The 18,220-nt window shown below is 38.6% G+C and overlaps 1 protein-coding gene across 22 annotated transcripts in view; it reads left to right on the top strand.

Moving 5' to 3' along the window:
• The window catches only part of ADGRL2 (adhesion G protein-coupled receptor L2), a 179,620-nt gene that overhangs the window by 32,835 nt on the left and 128,565 nt on the right, over positions 1–18,220 (top strand). The window lies entirely within an intron of this gene.

Genomic DNA, 18,220 nt, shown 5'->3' with positions numbered 1-18,220 from the left:
GAATATGTATATATTACTGTAAGGTAAAGATGAACCATTTTTATTTTTGTACAAATGCCATAAGGAATGGATTCTTAAAATTAGTATTCTTCTGTTGGCAAGGCAATAAGTCAAAGCACAAATCCACACTGTAGTCATTTTACTTGTAGTGCGCATTAAAAATGAAGCCACACTAAGTCATACTTAACTGCCCACAGACAACTAACCCTGAAGAAGGAATAAGTCTGTCTTTCCCCACTCCCCCCCTGTCTTTTTTATTATTATTTATATCTCTTTGTCTGTTTGGAACAGCAGTGCTGTTATGACTAATAAAGCTTTTGTGTTTGGCAAATGGGATGCAAGAAATCAGCAGTTCTTGGCTCAGGACTGAAAAATCTGCTGAACAGAGCACATAAAACCAGTATAACCTTTGAAGTATACCTGTGAATGAAATTCTTTCTTATACTTCTGTCATCTGTACAGAATTCCTATATTTTTAGTACAGCTTCACTTCTAATGATATTATTTCTGATTATAGTGACATTTAAAGCAGTTTGGACAGACTCATGATTAGAAAGTACTGTTCTCAGCTTGCTTCTGAACGTATAGTCCCTTAGATTATTATTTTTTTTTCAAAGGTACTAAGATAGGGACTTACAGTGAAATCAGCATCTTTCTATTGCCTATCTAAATAATGAAAAATTTATTTGGTTTATTTTAATTATAATCAGCTTAATTTTTTGTCCAACTTTGACTGATCTTTGTATGTGATAGATTTCTAAGATTGTGTAAACAATTAATTTCATAGTTCTTGTGTATTTTTCACAGAAAAACACTCTGTATATGAAACAGTTATTTAAAACAATTCTTCTTGTGCAATATAGGTTGTGTGTATATATATCTATCTATATATAAAAGTTACCAAAGTAGTATATCTTAATTGAAAGAAAGTGAAATAAATAAAATTGTATAGTAAGTCTGCTGGAAGATAGGCAGTAAATTATCTCTATTTGTGTTTTAGATAATAATAACAAATACAACAAATAAAACTGCAGCATTAGCACATTATTGAAACTAATCAGTAAGGATTTCTGAAAAATACGTGGAGCAGTGGGAAAATCGGTTGCCGTTTCAGTGCTGTGGTTAAGCAGTTTGCACAACTGTGTTCGCTACTTTGGCACAGCTGAGAGATACGATTAATATCTCCTCGATCACTTAATTACAGCCATTATTTAAGTTACCTAACAGAACAATTGTTCAGGTATTGTACATATAGGAGATATTAGCTGCTGCTAAAGCAACAGAGCAAATATGCTCAGTGGAATTTTATTATGGCTCACAAATGGTATGAAGAAATAGCTCCTGGATTGTGCTCTTAAAATTCACTCAAGTCCATCTGATGATTGTGCAAATTCTGTTTGTACTGCAGTGTTAGTGAAAAACCGTGAATGACAATCTGTACAAGATGTTTCCATCCAAAAACCCCACAACTCAAACATCCAGAAAACCCACAACTTTTTTACTGTAGGCTTGTGATTCGGAGCTCTCTGGTGACATGGTCTGGTAGGGGGCTGTCACCACCCTGCCTGCAGTGGTGGGCTCTGTCATGGCTGCCGCACGGGTCTGGGGAAGCGCGAGTCCTGTGCCACACATCCAAATTTGTGGCTAGATTCCTTCAGTTGCTTCATAATGAAAAAAAAGGTGTAATTAGGGCTAATTTAGCTAATCATCAGAAACTGGAGGTAGTCTCATCTGCCCTTACCCCTCAAAAATTGTCTGTGATATGAAAGCGCGATCATGGCGAGACAAAGAGGGGAGCGTGGTGTGTGCTGTCTGCAGGTGAAGATCCTGGGAAACAAGGTTTGTCCTTTTTCTGCTATTCACAGCCAAAAAGTCAAAATCTCCATTTTAATGAAGACATTTCAAAGAACAGACGGGTTGAGGAAGATATTATTTCTTTAAATGCTCCTGCCTCTTAAACATGGAAGTACCCTTAAGCTATAAATTAGAGTATTTTACCCTGTGCGGTTGATCTCAGGCTGCCCAGTAGCAATGAAGAGTTAAAGTTTTAAAAAAAAAAGAGTTGTAAATGGCTTGGTGGTTTCATGTTTTTCAGTCTGTGGTTAGCTTATGTCCCCCTTATGTCCTGTTTTTGTCAATATTTTCCTTTCACCTAAGAACTATAGCAAGTGGGAGGAAAAGTAACTTGAAAGAAAATAATTATCCCAGGGATGCATTTTCATGTGGGAACCTTTATAATGCCTTCATGTAAATGACACTCACTATGGAAACCGTAAGAGCATTTATGAGTAGAATGGTTCATCCTGTGCTCCATGGGAAACACCATTTTGCTTATCTCTCTTCCCGGAAAGGGCACACCTGTGTGCCGGGGCTGGGGGAGGCTCCGACCAGCTCCCCATCCATGGCTGCTGGTGAGCAGTGCGGGGACCCCAGGAAGCTTGCAGGAGCATCTTGAGTAATGGTGTGTCCTGAGTCCGTGCAGTTTTACGAATGTGTAGGAAATGGAGCCACCTTAGAGGATAGTTTTATTTTGCATTTTTAATATTTGCGTGGTGGGTTGTTCTTTGGTTTTTTGGGGTTTTTTTTTTTTTTTTTTTTTTTTTTTTTAAGCTATGTGTTCTCAGGCATCCTTGCTAACATTCACTTTAACTGAATGCTTGCTTCTGGTGGGGCAACCTACAACAGAACAGCTTTAAGATCAAAAAACCCTTAGAGTTGTGTTGACAAAACCTTATTAAGCGGTGCAGCACAGTATATGGCACAAAGTACTCCGGTGCATACTTGGAGCAGCAGCCTGGGTCACTCACTGGTGATGCTCGTAGCTTTGCTGGCTGGATTCCTGAGTTGTGGTTCCCAGAGTCCAGGCTTTTTAACTTGGAACAAGAAGAGATACAGATTTATTTAATTCAAAGGCTTGTGGATAGTTCTTGTAAAATTTAAAATTATTCTGTGATGGTTGTTGCTATCCTCACCACCATCTTAAAAATTAATTGTTTTGTTGAATAGTGTTTTCCAATCAGCTTGAATTATTGATATTTTGGTCCTTAGTAGAAGGGTAGTGGTACTTTTCCTCCTATACCATAGCCTGTTCCACCACAGTTTAATGAGTAATATCCCTGTATCTGTAATAGAATAACAACATGAAAAAAAATATGTAATTGTGGCTTATTGAATGGGGCTCAAAATGAAAAGTGGGAGATAGACTTTTGCATTAAGTCCAAGTTTTAAGGAATTGGTGCTTTGAATGCTGAAGCAATTGGTACCTGCTGTTTGGAAGTTAGAGCTGTTAGTGGTAATTGCAAGATAAACAACTTCGTAGAGAGGAATGCATGTTTAGGTTGAATATTTGAAACTATGTAGCCAAATATATTCTTAGCTATCTTAAGCTGCTATTAGAGACTGTGTTTTTTGTAAATATTTTTGAAAGTGACGGAAATAATAACAAACGTTGGAAAACAGCAAGTGAATGTCTGCTCATGAATATGTGTATGGTTGAGTACAGGTGTGTGGGAGTGTTTATTTATATGGTACTTACTCATAAATGCAAAGTGTCCAGTTTATCATGTGCTAAAATTGTGAGGCAAAGCAAAAGAGGTTCTTGTCCGGTCATGGCCAAAGGGGCTGCCAGCCAGGAAGAGCCTGCTTTCCTTCGTTCTGCTCCCGGCCAGCTGGACTGTACCTGTACATGTTCTAGTTAGTAAGTAACAAAACTGTGGAAAAACTAAAAAGTGGTATTTACTTAACTGTTATAAAATAATATTGTAACAGTGAATTTGGTTTTTATTTTGGTGACCCGAAATCATTGAGGTGAAGTGTCTGGCTGTTGAAATCTTAAACTGTGCTTGCTGCAAGCTCTTCTTGTGTTGTGCACCATAGTAGTCTTGAGTTAGATATTTTTATTTTCAGAAGATCTATAACGCTGCTATTTTTAGGTCAAAAACATCAAATCGCCTTTTGACTGAAGAGACGTTAAAATAAAACTGAGCAACTTCTGCAGAGTATGTTGATAACCAGACAGCATCAGGTGAAGTATTCTGTCATGCCTGTCTGTCGCTTCTTACGTATCTGAGAATATGCGCCTTTAGGTAGGGTTGGTTTTTTTTCCCCTTCCATTTTTGTCTGTGTTATTCATCCTTCTGTCTGTCTTTTTCTCTTCCAGAAACAAAATCTTAGTTCAGCCCAATAGTGACCCATAAATAAGCTGTACATTTATTACTGTCACAACCTCTTCTGTATTTGATTTTTAAACAAACAAAAAAAAAAGCCTGGAATACGCAATAGATGTGTGGAGATTGTGGTCATCTTTTTAAAATTAGTATTATTATTCTGGGACTGTGAAATCATCAGTCATTTATAGAATATGATTACTTGCAGAACAGCAAATGTTTCTAAATAATTGTATGCAGGTACACATGCAGACGTGCATCTCAGTGCACGTGTGTGCTGGCCCCTCTTGTAGCATTTAGTGCCAGCGTTGTCTTTTTCTGTCTCCGCATTTATTAGTCCTTTGACTCATTCTTCAAACAGATTTGTGGCTTCTGATGTGTATTGGTGGGCCTTTCATATGGATTAAAAAGCGAGTATTTGCAGTTAGTGTAGCTTGTGTTTGTGTCCCAGATAGAAGAAAGCCTTGTACATTAGGTTATGAGAGTGCAGCAACTGATCCTAAATGCTGACGGTCCACTTGAAGGAAATCAGATTACACTCAGATATTTCATAATAGCAAGTCCTTCCCTTTTCTGTACTGTGCTGCATATTTTCTGTTCCCTGTTGACTTGCATTCCTTCGTTGTCAGTCTTCCTCCGCTCCTTCAATTGCCTCTTTATTTTGCACAGGCTCCCGGACACATCCACCCATGGCACGGCAGGGCGGGCCTGCCCACGCTGCTGCATCTTTCCTTGGGCCTTCCCTTTTCCATCTGCTTGCTTTCCTTCTGTGCCCTACCCAGAGGCTTTCCCACTTCCACTGCACTTGAAACTAGCTAGGGGGGATGCCATCTTCCGGCTCTGCCTGCTCCCTTTGCCTTTTTTTTTTTCCCCTTTTCCTTTTTTTATTTTTTTTCACCTTTTCCTTTTTTTTTTTTTCCTTTTTTTTTTTTCTCCCCCCCTGGTATTTTTTTCCCCCCTTTTTTTTCTTCTGGCCCTATGGTGTGACTCTCACTGATTTCTGGTGAGTAACTGACAGTACGGGGGAGTCTACCTAATGATGATGATTTCATTGTGCATCTGATTTGTAATCTATTGCAGAAGTGCCTGCAATGCAGAAGGCTTGATAAGTGTTATTTAATGTTAGAAATCTAAAATTTTAAAGTACACAGATCACCAGTTAAATCAAGGTATCTTGTTGAGTCTATGTATAACTTGCACGGTTTTGTGATTGTGAAGGTTTTGTGCGGTACGGTACCTTTGGGCAAGCTGCAAAATACATTGATCCAGACTAAATCTGGAGTTTTTCAGTTTGCTGAATGAGGAGTTGGTAAAATGGCATGCATTTTCTAAACAGGGACAACTTCTCTTAAATTTACTATCTATCTGTTGAGCTGTCAGCCACTCTGTCACTTCAAGGCTTAAAACTATATTCATGAAAACAAGTTTTCTGGATTTCAAAGAAAATTCTGTTTTTGTTAAAAGTAGCAATCAGACCAAAAGGTTAGACTATCATCAAAGTGTCTGTAAAAATATGTTTAAGACCTTGTTCTGTTCATTGCTATCACAAGAGAAGATGACTTGTAAATTGCCTTTCATAAAAGTGAGCTTGATTTAAGGTATTAATAAAATCTAAATTTGTGCATTCTTGCTGTAGGGACTGAAGATTTTAATTTAGTGAAATGCCAGAACAATTTTTTTGTGCTCAGTTTGATGAGTGTTATGTGAGAATTCCATCTTACTAAATTAGGGCAGACATATATATTACACTGTTTACAAACTGTTATGATTAAAATCTGTTAAATTTCATATTGAATATTCAGTCATCTTTGAGCAAAAAAGAGACACCTCGTTTTCGTCTCAGGGCTGTTGAATTCTTATGTTAAAATAGATTAAATTGCAAATGTTAATCTGAGTAACTGTGGGAAGTTGTGACCTGGATTTGAAATAGCCATGAGACTACTACAGCAGCAGTAAATCTTCAAGAACATGTAAGGCTAGCACATAACAGGGGATATGTCTGATGCGAGAATTAGAGTGCGGGTGGAGGAATAGCCTGAAAACAAAGTCGTGTGCCAGTATCACGTTTTCCTATTCTTATTAAAAAAAAAAAAAGAAAAAAAAGGTAAGAATTTTTCACTTTAAAGCTGTTTTTTTACAGGCAGTGCACAGGAACTTCACAAAATTTTATTTTAAAATGGTAATCTAAAATTTAAGCTGTATTTAAGGAAGACTGTTTGTGGCACTCAAGGCATCTGGGTTCTTAATCCCCATGTGCTTCCTTCGGTGACAGTGATTCCAGTCTTTGAAATATCTATGGGAATTGCAGGTGCAGACTTCAGCCTAAGGAAAGCATCTGAGGAAGTCTGAGGAGGAAGTAGATACTAAATGTACTTACCTTTTGTTTTAGGTTTTTTCCTTCTGTCCTTAAATAACTGGTTTATTTTTTTCTTGGCTAAGGCTGGCTTCAGCCCTAGTTCTGGGTACTTTAAAGCCTAATAGCATCAAAAGGTCCCAAGTGTTAGTTATCAAGCACTGGCATTGCTGGAATCTTTTATTGTCTTATTACTTCTGATTTGCTTCATCGCTGTTATAACATGTCAAATAAGAATGTAGGCGATGTCAGGAGAATATGATAATAGTAATTTGTAAAGCAATGTTTTGACTTAAAAAATAATGTTAAACCAATCATTTTTAAGCAATTCTTAATGAAAAAATCAGGAGAAATTAATTGCTAATTAAAAAAAAAAAAGATTAAATATTTTTTGACATACTTATTTGATCCAGTTTGCTGTACTCTTATATCTCTGGATATATTTGATACAAATTTCATCTTGCGTAAAAGAAAGAAACGAGCTTGCAGATAGTTGCCCACGTGTGTCCACACACCAAAATTATCTTGGAGTTCTGTACAAGGGTATTGTAAGTGTTACAATATCTATTATTGCAAAATTGACTTTTTTTTTCTTTTTCAGTTTCTAAAAAATACTAAGATTGTAGGGCTTATGAAGTAAGCCTGTAATACTTTACCTCTCCATTTTAAAAAAGTCTTTTAAAAACTGCTTTACGATAGAATAACACCAGCTAGACTATGACTTTGTTCATTTTATTTGCTGCAGAGGAAGGGTGATTGGCAGGCTCTGGCATTCAGCTGTCCATGGCTGAACTGCAGGGCTTGAGTTGCATTGGCAGGGCCGCGCGTAAAACTTTGTACCGTGTTTGCCAACTGTGTTCTTGGCTCAAGTTGATGTTACATGTCTCTCGACTCCAAAGCATGCTCATTTGCCAAATTCTATCTAAAAATGTATGCTGGAATTCCTAATTAAATAAAACCCTTGATATTTATTTTATGCCTTGGAAAGGCATGGATTCTTTCCGAGTAGATGCTGCTTTGGTAGAAATACAAGTAAGAATTAAAAAAAACCAAGGTGGATTAAAAAGCTGTAACCAGGGTTAGGAGAGAAATGGTCTCTTGCAAACAGATTGGAAGCTTTGTTTTTTTGTGTTGAAATTTTGGGACTTTACCAAGTTCTTACCTGCAATTTTTTGCATACCTACATTATTTGTTTATTTCTCAAGTGTTTTTAAAATGGTTCCACTACAAATGATAATTGCAGTCAGTATATAGTGTCATTGTTCTTTCCTGCTACATAGCAATATAGCTACCTTATTGTTGCCGTAAGCTAAAGTTACCAGTTGAACGATAAAGGTATAATTTATGCCAAACCGGTCTAGAAGCTGTTTCAGAAGACTGATAGCAACTGCTTTTATACATATTGCTATGTAAAATGCTTATTAATGTTAGCAGATGTTGCACTTTAATCCCCCAGAATGATTGTTTGGTAGCAGCGGGAGATTTATTAAGCTTGAGTTGTGTGAAATTGTGTGTGCATAAGCTGCTATTTAGATTGTAAAAATGCCATTGAAAACTGTTAAAAAGTTCTAACTGTAATTGGCAGAGAGGTATTAGCTGTTCTAAAAGAAGTATATGTGTACCGTTGGCCCTTATGCTGTAACCTCTTTATCATTTATCTTCTTGTATTAATGTCACTGAATTATTAATTCATGAGCAGGGTTGGATAGGGTGAAGGCACTATTTAAATGTGTGGCACATGTATCCTTATCGCTGGAGACATGAAAAGAGTCATTTTGTGTTATCTATAAAATGGAAAGGACATTTAAAATTTCATTTATGGTAATCCACTTCACTTCCCAGTAAAACACCTAGATTATTGCTACTATGATATAATGTTCTTATTAAAATTTTGTAATCTTTCCACTCTGTTTGCTTATAAATATTGTTGATAGACAAATGTAGGCTTACTTTATTTTTCTTTTTAGTTGCAGATACAGTTCGTGAACTGCAGCAGAACATATGAAGAGCAGGTTTTTTAATACAAAATAAAAGCCATTAAGTGTATGTAATTGTGAAAGGGGAAATATATTATTTAAAATCATAGCATAGCCTAAATAACGAAAAATACAATTTTTTTCCAAAGTAGCAGTGTCATTGTCACATTGAGCTACCAAGACTTACATTATTTAAAAGAACTGTAAATGAATGACACAGAGATCTTTGTATGCCTGATGAAACCACAGAATATCAGAGGTCATGTTGCTGTTAAAATATGTGTTAAAAATGGATCTTAAATTTCATCTATATGGATGCTTTAAAAATGGTTTTAAATATGGTGCTATATGGATGATTTAAAAAAAATTAAAGTATATGGGAAATACAATGTATTCAGTCACTCCAAAAGAGTAAACTCTTTTATTCATTGAATACTTTAAAAAGTATTAGTTCTTTCTTAAAATTCTTTGAAACAAGCAATTTAGGGATACTTTGTCCTCAGGTGCTCACTGTGGCTGGTGTGGCAGTGCTGGAGCTAACCCATATTCCATTTTGTTTAATAGTTAGAAGACAACACTTCACAATTCCCTTTTCACAGTGCATGGAAAAGGCCCTTACTGTTTCTACAATACGTTTTTGTTTTTCTTGTTTTGTCTTCCCCCCCCACCACCCAAGGAAGAGAAAAATACTGTGCAGAATGCTAGGGAGAAGAGTTTTAAACAATGGTGCGTGCAAGTAGGAGCCTTTCTTTTGAATTACAATTTAGAGCTCTCTTTGTTCATAACTTCTCCAGATGTAATCGTTATCTTTTTCCGACTTAGCCTTTTTACAAAAGGAATAAAAAATGAACTGAAATACTTTTATATTTTTCTATTATAGTTTGAATAAATAAGAAAGCCCACAGTTCACCCCAGTTACAGGAGTGGTACAGCTCTGATGAATGACTGGTAGTCATTCAGCTGCCTTGCACGGTTAAGGGTAGCCAGCTGAATGTTCATCGCTTATTAAAATGTACAAGAAAATACTCTTGACTATAGTTGCACCGTTAGATGCCTAGGCAACTCGTACATCTTTGCAGAGCCCATCACCCTGTAACAGAAGTGAGTTCTGTGTTTTGTTGCAGAGTCAGGCCCTTTCTGAATAGATACTGAAGATTTATTTGCCATATTTATTGCATATGTTTTGCACGTTCTTGGTGACATGCGAGCAATAGTTGCATGATTTGGCCATGTATCTGTGGGCAGGTGCAAGGAAGAGAGTTAGCGCTGTCTGTGCAGTACTGTCATGTATGGCTTCTCACCCTTGAGTTCCTGTTTTCACGATGAATATGTGCATGAGAAAAGCCAGTTACAAGGGAAAAACCCCAAAATCTTCATGATATTTGAGTTTTCAGCCTTCTACTTTTAAGTGCTACTGGTATGTAAAATTGGTGAACCTGAAAGATATGGCTTCTGTCAATGTGTGCTGCTTATTTGTACTTAATATACATACAGAACTCCTCCAAAGGGTTAAGTAAGTTCATTGAAGTTTCTACCTCTAAGTCATACTTGCCTGGAGAATCTCTTGTATGCTTAGAAAGTAGTTAAGGACTATTCTTAGTTGATTATTCTTCCAAAGGTGACATACCTGAGGGTCTCCATCACGTCTTCCCTTCTTTTGTTGTCAAAATTATGAATTTTGATGTTGTTTATGGCCATGTGGGCTGGTAGTGCACAGCACTTCTTGGGGTTCTCTGCAAGACATGATCCACTACCTTCTAAATAACTAGATGGTTGGTGAATGGTTTGGAAAGTAAAGCTTTACGGCATTACTCTTAGGCATTTGGTTGTTGTTGTTAATTTTTAGTGGAACTAAAATGTGGTCTTCTGAAGCTCCTGACTGTCAGGCTGCTTATAAGAAAATACTGTTCTCTGATCACTGTAATATTTATTAATTGTGCTTCAGGGAAAAAGAAACTTCTTGAAAGAATAAAAAAATGCTTAAGCACAACATGTTTTAAAATGTAATTAAAGGCATGCACTATTGATATGGTCTTTCATAAAATGCATTATTGTGATGCTGTTGTAAATTTTAATACTTAAGGCTACAATGGAAGAATAGGTATTTTAAAATATATTTCTCCTGCTGTCTCTGTATTTAGTCACAGGTTTTTCACATTTCTTTGCACACTCATCTGATCTATTTTATCCTAGATTACCTCATTGCTCCCAAGAAATCCCTTTTGGTAATATTGATAACCTAATATGTGACAGATTTTGGTCATTATTATTTCATTTAGTGGTCATATGTATAGACCAAGAGGGAATCTGAATATTGATTCACTGAATGGCTAGTAACAATGATTTATGAGTCAAGGATTCAGTGCAGTGAGCCAAACACAGCAGAGATTACATCTTATGTGCCACCATTGATTTTGTTTCATATTTCACTGCACAATGATTAGGCCATGGTCTCACAGATGTTAACATCAGAACCATATTCTTCTCTAAGCAAAAGATATGCAACAAATTATACCCAGTGCATTGTGTGTATGTTCCTCCTGCTTCTGCTTTTTAAAAAAATATAAATATTTTCCAGTTTCTTTTTAAAGAATTGGTATTTCTCTGGTAACAACAAAGGGTTTTGATACGATTTATAAAAATAATCAAAAGTGACTTTGCTGCCCACACAAGCTATGTCATTTATATTGAATGTAGACCACACAGACTGATCTCAAATACAGCTGATAGAAAATGGGATGCTTTAAAGCAGATGCTAAAACAGTACCTTCATGAATCTTTCTGATAATATGCTTTGGCACATGCCTAGAAAACAAGTCTCCAGTGCAGTAGTTTCCAGGGGGTTCGTGCTACCAAACTGGGGTTTCTGCATGAAAAGCAGATGCCAAGGCTGCAGCACAGCCATCCCCGACCGTGGCTTCATTGAAGATCCAATGTATTAGGGCTGTACAGCCCCCGTTAACCCCGTTACAGCATGGGTACAAGTGCTGTAAATGCATATATAAAAATCTGGGGTTTTTCTACCCTTGTCTGTAACTTGATTTTGTTTTGAAAGTTAGTACATCACGGTTTTTGGCTGGTGGCTCTGTGTTGGTCTGGTGAAGTTGTCTTACTTCAGTGTGTCAGCTGTGAAAGGCACATCGTACTAGAATCATAGTGGTTTCAGTTGAAAGGGACCTTAAAGATCACCTAGTTCCAAGCCCCCTGCCCTGGGCAGGGACACCTTCCACCAGACCAGGCTGCTCCAAGCCCCATCCAGCCTGGCCTTGAGCACTGCCAGGGATGGGGCAGCCACAGCTTCTCTGGGCAACCTGTGCCAGTGCCTCACCACCCTCACAGGAAAGAATTTCTTCCGAATATCTAAGGTAAATGCCCACTTCCAGTTCCTATCACTTCATGCCCTTGCAAAAAGTCCCTCTCCAGCTTTCCTGCAGGCCCCCGTTAGGCACTGGGGGGCTGCTGTAAGGTCTCCCCAGAGCTGAGCTGCTCCAGGCTGAACAACCCCAGCTCTCTTGGCCTGTCTTCGTAGCAGAGGTGCTCCAGCCCTCTGATCACCTTCGTGACCTCCTCTGGGCTCGCCCCAACAGGCCCATGTCCTCCTTATGCTGGGGGCCCCAGAGCTGAGCGCAGCACTTGACATCTGAGTTCCCTGCTCAAGCCCAGTGGTAGCAGCCACGAAGCAGACGGGGTGCGCTGAAATCCTGGCAGTCAGCTAGAGAAGCACCACGCTGCTGCACAGGTACGGGCATGTCTGACCACAGTCCCAGGATTTAGTTCTGGTTGTTTTGTTTTTCGGTCTACTTCCACTTCAAACAAGTTCTGTGCTGTGAAAAACACTGGATAGGAGGGGAAAAAAAAAGAGATCAGCTAAGTGGCAGAACAGCTTTGAGAAATATGGGCCTTTGCAAAGCCTTGTCAAGGCTGTCAACAAACAGTTTACTGTCTTACAAGACTGCAGTGTCTTTGGTTGATGTTAGTCTAGTGATTTTTTTTTTTTTTTTCTTCCAAGGGAAAGGAATGATCTCTTCTAATACAAATAGATTATTTTGAGGATTTCTCTTCTTTGAGAAGTCTGAAAAGCCTTTGAATTTTCTCAGCTGTTACGATTGCTTCTTCTGATTTGTCATATGGTTCTCAGTGTTTTTTATAGCTATTCATTATTTCCTTGTTTATTTTTGATGTTCGTATAATCTGTCCTATGTAGGTTTGAAAATGAGAGCTATTTGTTTTGTAGTTTAATGAAGGGAATGGCAAACAGCCTCAGACTGTGCCTCTGGTGTCCAGAGTGATCAGCATATTTAACATGCTCAGCGTGACACTAAGATATTAGCTGATAACAGTTGTAATTGACTTACAGCCTCTCTTTCCCTACCCACTTTGTTGGATGCTGGGGATTTATCTTTGAGACCCCAGGAAGATGTAGCGCACAGAGGGCAGAAGTGTTCGAGGGGTTTTACCTGCTCTGTTGGAGCGGAGGTGGTCTGATGTAGTGGCACGGTGTCGATCCGGGTGAAATGCAGGGAATTCGCAATGAGGACTGAGTGACAACTCCCCCCACCCCCGTTGGTTCTGAGCGTTTAGCAAACGCAAAAAGAAATTCAGACTTGGCAAAAGGAGAGTGCCTGGAGCCAAAAAAAGCCATTCTTATTAGCGTTAGCAAAGGTTTACTTTGCTGGCTTATTGAATGAAAACTCCCTAGAGTGTCCAGGCTTTATCCTGTGTTAACAAGAAGGGGCAAAGCTGGCTTGTCAGGAATGGACTGCCGTGTAAGATGTCTGTAAAACACAAGAGTGAGGCCAAGCCGAACTGGAGTGCTGATGAGAAAAGAAAATCTTCGTCTTTTCCTCTCAAATCCTATTTATTTTCTCTGTGAATGATTGCCGTAGACCACTGGGCTGCTGTGGACTGGTGAACTGAATTGTGATGTTGCACTGTTAAAACAGCGTCAGTGAACTGGTCGGTGCCATGCCTTGCGTAGGTGGGTTTGGCATTTTGAATGATCTGCTGCACTAAGGAGCTGGGAACCTGGGCTGGGCTGGGCATTCCTGCGGCCATTCTCTATTTGGGGTTCACATTCACTGCACACCGTTTCAGGTGTTCCTCAGACGTGAGTATGTCACTTCAGAGCACAATGCAGCTGAATGTATTGAAGTAATTCTTTTTGTTGCAAGATTGGATGACCTTGGTCAAGTCTTGTTCTTACTGTATTATTCCCCTCTCTGGTACTATATTCCTTCTGTGCGACTTGGGAAGAGATGCTTTGGGTTAGAAATTTGTTTTCAAGGTGACAGTTAATAGGGACTGTTGAATACAGAATTGAAGGTAAGACTCTGATACATTTTAAGCATTGAATTGCTTTTAATGGAAAACAAGCTTTTGTTAACCAGTTTTAGACAGAGCAGAGTAGGCTTTCCTTTCTTCTTGCAATATGCAACTTGGTTTAATTGGAACAGATGAGGCATTGATTTTTCACCATAGGTAGTAGAAGGATGATAACTAAGTTAGCATGGGGTCTTGCTTGTCTTCAGTTTTTCTTGTAAAATCTTCTAACTTTGCAGATTTTCTAGGATATGGTGCTGTTACATTAATAACTTTGCATTAGTGCTAGTCAATTTTTGGATAACTATATTGAAGGATTAGGAATAACTCAAATGCATCTGAAGAGATGTTCAATGTTGAAAACTAGAGCTGGGTCTTATTGCAGGTACTTATAAAACTGTAGCTGTTGGATCATAGTATTAGTCTCATTCTAGTATTTTACTAATGTGGCTTAGTTTTACTAATCACATGGCACTAATTAAATTCTTATGTTACAGATTATGGGAAGTTTAACTTCATTCTTTTTTTAAATTGGGAGAGCCTCATGATGGGAAAGCACGTGGACACGTGATTTCTCTGGAGACTAAATAGTCTATTATTTTGTATGAATATATACCTACTCACCCTTGCCTATTCTTCCCCCTGCTTTCCTCTGCAGAGCGTCTCAGATATTACAGAATTACTTAGTTTCATAAACTGGGTTATGAAAGGCAGTGGGGGTGCTGCATATGTGGCAAGATAGGTCATACAGGATTTATAAGAAGGACTGACTGGGTCATGCTGGTTTCTCGGTGCGTCTGAGCTGTGCAGCTATGACTGATGTTCCTTACCTCTCTCTGCCTCATCACTGTAAAGCTAGTGTAAATTTTATTTCTGTAGTAGGGATGGTAAAGCTTGACCAATGTCGCAGGTGCTTTGTGGTGGTGTTCCTAAGATGATTCGGAAAATTAAGCATCATATTGTAAAAAATATAGTTATTAATTCAGTGTTAGTCTGAAAGACTTTCAGCTAAAGAAAAACATCCTTGCTTAGCTGGAAAGATCTCTGCATTCCCCTCTGTCTTAATCACCTGGAAAGCTGGATGGAACAGGAGGAAAAAGGCAGCTCTTGAGCATGCTGTGTCGGTTGCCCGGAAGCTCTTAAAAAGACCCTTTTTTGGCTTTTGAAAATAAAACCTTGGGAAGGTTAAACAGTAGAGTCAGGACGTGGCAGTCTTTTAGAGGTCTTTCTCTTCAAAGATGAAAGTATATCAAGGAGCATGCTTGGAGCAGCTTTCTCTTATCTCTGGGGTGCTCTTGAGCAACGTTGCGGGGAGAGGGATGGCCAACAGTGGCAAGTATTCTGCAGCGCTTGTGTTTCGTCTGTAACAAGTTTCAGAAGTACAGAAGAACAAGGAAGCAAGGCAGGGGCACTAAGATATTTAGAACTTGGAGCACAGCTTATGAATACGATATGAAGAGAGAGAGGCCCAACGCCTTTGCAGTGTACAGGTTTGAACATTAACATTTCCATTACTGATCTAGTCGTCTTTAACAGCAGATAGGCAAAGAAACTTAACAAGGTGAACTGCTCTGTTTCCAGCGGAGGGTTGGCTTTTTTTTTTCTATGGGAGACTGCAGTATGGCCCAGAGGTAGGGATTTAAGTTACAACTGAATTTTTTCTGGGCAGCTTTTATTGCACTCTGAAATTCAAGCAACCTTTTGCTCTAGGGAGTTTCTGCCTGCCCCACCCACAAGCCCAAGCAGTCAGTGATCCAGAGAAAAAGTTTATTAAGGTCTGAGGGGAAGCAAGTTATTTGTGCAGGACAGCTGCTCACCATGGTCTCCTTTTTCTGTTTACAAAGAAGTAACTTAACACAGTTTTTCCTGGTCTTACTTGTTTGGTTTGGGCTTTGTTGTTGTTGTGAGATGCCACTGACAGTCTCCATATCGCTGATGGATGGATGGTCAGAAGGACATGGCTGACAGCAGTGTCTGTGGCCCGAGTGTTCTCTGGCTCCAGCTCATGTCTGGGTACCTTTTTCAGCATTAGCTTTTGTTACACTGATGATTAGTTGGTTCAGAACTGCACTGTTCTTTTACTCGGAGCCACATAGAGTTTCGTAAATATGTAGGTTGCATTAAAAATTGTTCACTGTGAAGCTGTTCATTTGTATTCGAAAGAAAAGAAGCAAACCCAAACCCTGTTGCATTAGTTTTCAAACATTGCTTAATGTTTTCTTGCTTTTTTAGAAAAAACATGTTACTGATAATCTGGTATGGGCTGGTTAGTTTATTTTGAATTCTTTTTGCAGCAGCACACCGAGTTAAATTCTGAGTCTGTAGGCTATGACAATAGAGAGAACAATATATTGCACAAAGCACTTAAATTTGTTCTTAAATTGTTTTGCATTTATTGTTAGTTGAATAGTTTCTGCTGGTTTTAGTATCACAAAAGCATCAACATTCTTTCAGAAACTGTTTTTTTTATTAAAATAGTTAAAATAAATCCATTTACAAGGTCAGGAACTCTTACCGAATTTAAAAGAAAAAAAAAAGTCTCTGCCATAAAGCTTGCAACTGTTTCCTAGAGACACATTGGGTACCACAAGTGGTGCTTGATTATTGCTTTTGTTTTTAACACAACCCTTCCCCCCTACCTCCAATTAAAAAAAAAGCCCAAAAGGAAGCGATGAATTTAAGCATGATAAAGCACAGGTACGTCGCTATCCACTTGAAGGTGAAGGAAGATGTCTCAGAATCCGGGTATGCAGTGATATGTTATGGAAATAATGATAAAACTTGAGTCTCAGGAAGTCAAAATCTTCTGGACAGACTGGGAGCAATCAGAAGGCTGACTTAATTTCCCTTTTAGCCATTATTGTTCCTCATCTATTCTCTTGGATTATTCTGATTGCTTACTGAAATTATGCTGATTAGTCTGTAGTGTCTGTGAAATAGTTTTATGATTTTTCCTTTGGGTGCTACAGGTAAAAAATTAATCCAAGCTTGTCCCAAGCTTTTAGCTAAACTATCTCCAGGTTTTTTTTTTTTTGATATATCATGGTGGCAATTTTTCCTTCTTTACTCGGCAGGAGCTCCTTTGCAATTGTAATTTCTGCTGAATGCAGTGCATCCTTTGTGAATTTTTAGATTTATTTTTTTTTTAGTTGCAAAACTCTATCAGCCCAGTGTGAAAGATCTAGTGATACAATATGACTGTCTCTTCATAACTGCTTCTGGCTTGTCCTGTAGCAGCTGGTGTATCACCACCTAAATTGAGGGCACATCTTTTACCCCTAGGCACATGGGTCTGCGCCAGGGAGAGCCGTGCTCTGGCTGTCCTGCACTGAAGCACTGTGTTTGCTATTGCATGCCCTTTGTTGAAATATGTGCGGATAAAAGCGCCTGTGATTGAAGAGCACCTGCCTGTAGCTGGAAATTGGGAAAAGGGTTTGTTTTTATGTATAAATAAACATAAAATCAGTCAGCCTCAGATGTCGGTTCTCTTTCATTTCCCCGTGTGAGAAATCACAAACACGCTTGTGTTGTGTGCGCTACACTGAAGTGGCATCACTCCTCTTAAAGAGGAGCCAAGTAAAGAAGCCTACTTGGCTATTTAATCATCTCCTGCCACAGTCACATTGCCTTTATTGAGAGCCAGAGAAATTGTTCCATAATGTTTTCTGTTAATTCCCATCTTTCTCTCCTTGGGGAAAAAAGTGAGTGTCAGTCTTGTTGCTGTCTGTGTGCTCAGGGAACAAACTTATAATTGATTAATATTAACAGTGACTAATATAAAAGTTACACATTCTACTTCTGAAAATGATCTACAGTTCACAGAATTTCTTTGTCTGGCATTTTGTGCTCTTCAGCATTTCTAGTTCTCCTTGTCAAATGGGTAGATGTATTTTTAAAGCTCTCAACATGCTCCAGTACTCGTAAGGTTCATAAGTGGCCCTTGGATCCTGCCACTTAAATGTGTACATAGTCATTGTTATGTTTTTAAAGTAACGTTAATTTCAGCTATCTCAGAAATACCTCCACACAGTTCTGTCCGTTGGTCTTGGAGAGACCAAGCCAACGTGGCACCAGACTCAGCTCTCTGGATCTGTAATTGCTGCAATGAGAGTCATTCTTCCAGAGTTGTTCACACATCTGTAATATCTAGAGCCAGCTTTGTAGTTAAAAATAATTTGGGTTTGTATGGATGTTAATTTTTCTCTGTCTCCCCAAACTCTTAATAGTAGGGGCTGAAGCATGATCTGGCCTCAAACAGTGAGATGTAGAAGAGGATGTATGTAGTTACTCAGTTGTCTGGTGAAAGAATGAAGTCATTAGCAAAAGGGAGCACTCTGCTGTTGAATCTTCTATCACAGCTACTGCACTCTATCACTGTAATTACATTTTTCAAATGCAAATGATAG

Source organism: Falco naumanni, chromosome 11 (assembly GCF_017639655.2).
Source record: "Falco naumanni isolate bFalNau1 chromosome 11, bFalNau1.pat, whole genome shotgun sequence".
NCBI classification, from domain to species: domain Eukaryota; kingdom Metazoa; phylum Chordata; class Aves; order Falconiformes; family Falconidae; genus Falco; species Falco naumanni.
Note: the sequence above shows the minus strand (reverse complement) of the source record. Positions and strands in the feature narration are given on the sequence as shown.